The sequence below is a fragment of the Wolffia australiana genome, chromosome 2 (genome assembly GCF_029677425.1).
Source record: "Wolffia australiana isolate 7733 chromosome 2, ASM2967742v1".
Lineage (NCBI taxonomy): Eukaryota > Viridiplantae > Streptophyta > Magnoliopsida > Alismatales > Araceae > Wolffia > Wolffia australiana.
This window is the reverse complement of record NC_135836.1, coordinates 4,476,634-4,478,952: the sequence shown is the minus strand read 5'-3', so window position 1 is coordinate 4,478,952 and position 2,319 is coordinate 4,476,634. Positions and strand designations below refer to the sequence as shown.

Here is a 2,319-nt window from a genome sequence, read left to right as displayed (position 1 = left end):
GAGGAGGAGATGGCGTCGATCGAGGAGAACCGCACCTGGTCCCTGGTCAATGTCCCGCACAGTCGTCGAGCGATTGAGTCAAAGTTGGTGTACAAGGTGAAGCGGGATGAAAGCGGAGCCGTGGTGAAGTACAAAGTGCGCTTGGTGGTGAAGGGCTACGCGCAACGCCAGGGGATCGACTACGATGAGGTGTTCGCACCTGTGGCACGGTTGGACACGGTGCGCCTTCTCATTGCTCTCGCGGCACACGAGGGGTGGGAGGTGCATCATATGGACGTGAAGTCGGCATTTTTGAATGGAGATCTCTAGGAGGAGGTGTACGTGGAGCAGCCCACCGGTTTTATCATCGCCGACAACGATTACAAGGTGTTCAAGCTGAAGAACGCGCTCTACAGCTTGCATAAAGCACCAAGGGCCTGGAATGCGAAGTTGGACAACACGCTAACGTCGTTCGAATTCAAGAGGAGTCCCTTAGAGCAGGCCATCTACACCAAGCGGAAAGGGAATGCGTAGTTGGTGGTGGGGGTGTATGTCGACGACCTAGTCATCACCGGTGCCAATTGCGACGACATCAGGCAGTTCAAGAAGGAGATGGCTGAGGCATTCCGGATGAGCGACCTCGGCCTGCTTCGCTACTACCTCAGCATTGAAGTGAAGCAGAGCGCGGGGGGCATCTCGATCAGCCAAAGAGCCTACGCCGCCAAGATTCTGGAGAGGAGCGGCATGACAAGGTGTAATCCTTGTCAGATACCAATGGCTACACGTCTGAAGCTGAGCAAGAGAAGTGAGGAACCACTGGTTGATGTAACAACGTACAGAAGCATCGTGGGGAGTCTCAGGTATCTGGTCAATACTCGTCCAGATCTTGCTTTCGCTATTGGATATGTTAGTCGTTTTCTAGAGGAGCCGCGAAAGGATCACCTGGCAGTTGTGAAGCAAATTCTCCGCTATGTAGCTGGAACCAAGAGCTGGGGTCTTAGGTTCGAAAGAAAGGAGGAGGTCCAGTTGACAGGGTTCAGCGATGGTGACTTCGCTGGTGATGTTGATGCTCGAAAGAGCACAACTGGAGTCATTTTCTTCTTGGCCAGCAGCCTAATTACTTGGCAATCGATGAAGCAGGAAGTGGTGGCTCAATCTAGTTGTGAGGTAGAGTACATTGTGGTTGCCAATGCCGTCTGCCAAGGTTTGTGGCTCACCCGGATGCTAGCACAAATGCAGGTCTGAACTCCAAGGGTACCAACGTTGAGGGTGGACAACACGTCTGCCATTGCAGTGATCAAGAATCAAGTTCTCCATGGACGAACCAAACCCATTGAAGTAAAGTATCATCTTGTGCGGGAATCGGCAGAGAAGGGACAAATCAGCGTGGAGTTCATCAAGAGTGAAGAATAGGTAAGTGATATTTTGACAAAGCCACTGGAAAAAGGCAAGTTCCATGAGTTTCGCGCCAAGATTGGCCTCGTTAATGTAGGGTGAGCACAGCAAAGCTCAGGAGGAGATTGTCAACGTGAGCCTTGCACGTGGGTTCGTGGCCACGTAACTGCATAGTGGGCAGGGTGTGCAGTGATGCGGAAGTTTCTCCACCCCAGGCAACACTGGCCGATCGTGGTGATCGGTAGTTATTTTTATTCCCTGTAGTTTACCTATTTAAGAAGATGTAATAGGTTCTTTATAACATAGCTTTTTCTGAGTTTAAAAAGAGACGTGCTCCTTCTGTCACTGGTATCGGTGGTGATCTCGCCGGCGACGTCCAACCGCATCGTTTCTCCGGCAAATTTCTGACACATTTCTCTTTTTTCCTCCTTCGCTCTCTTTTTCTCGCTCCCTTCTTCGCGATCTCTCGCCGTCTCTCTTCTTCACTATTTCTCTATTTTCCTCTCTTGCTCTCTCTCTAAATCTCCCTCCCTCGCGGGCTATCCATATATCTCTCCCCTTCAATCTCTATCTCTCTCGCTGAGTGTCTTATTCACTGTCCTTCTCTCTGATGGAAATATATGTGGCCGGCAAGCCAATCAAACATTCCACATCTCGTTCTATATTCATTAATAGAACATATTCATTATAATGCACGTGTGATGCGTATAATGAAGTCCATGAATACATGATCGGACATAGTGAATTATGATGAGATCGTAATACGGAGATCACTAGTCTTTAAGCATGTGTTCTAAACATTCCTATTCAAAGGATACGTGAGAAGGACATCGAAGTATCCGGATAGGATAGCACTATCTAGCCTCACTCATATGATGATTATGGCCGGTCCCGTAGCCATTAGTGTGGCGACACTAAGGATAGATAGTGGGTGCTCTTTAGTGG

At 49.4% G+C, this 2,319-nt stretch overlaps 1 pseudogene; it reads left to right on the top strand.

Annotated features, from left to right (window-relative positions):
• The first annotated feature begins 591 nt into the window (after nucleotides 1–591).
• Nucleotides 592–1,540, top strand: LOC144714725 (secreted RxLR effector protein 161 pseudogene; annotated as a pseudogene).
• Nucleotides 1,541–2,319: the final 779 nt, after the last annotated feature.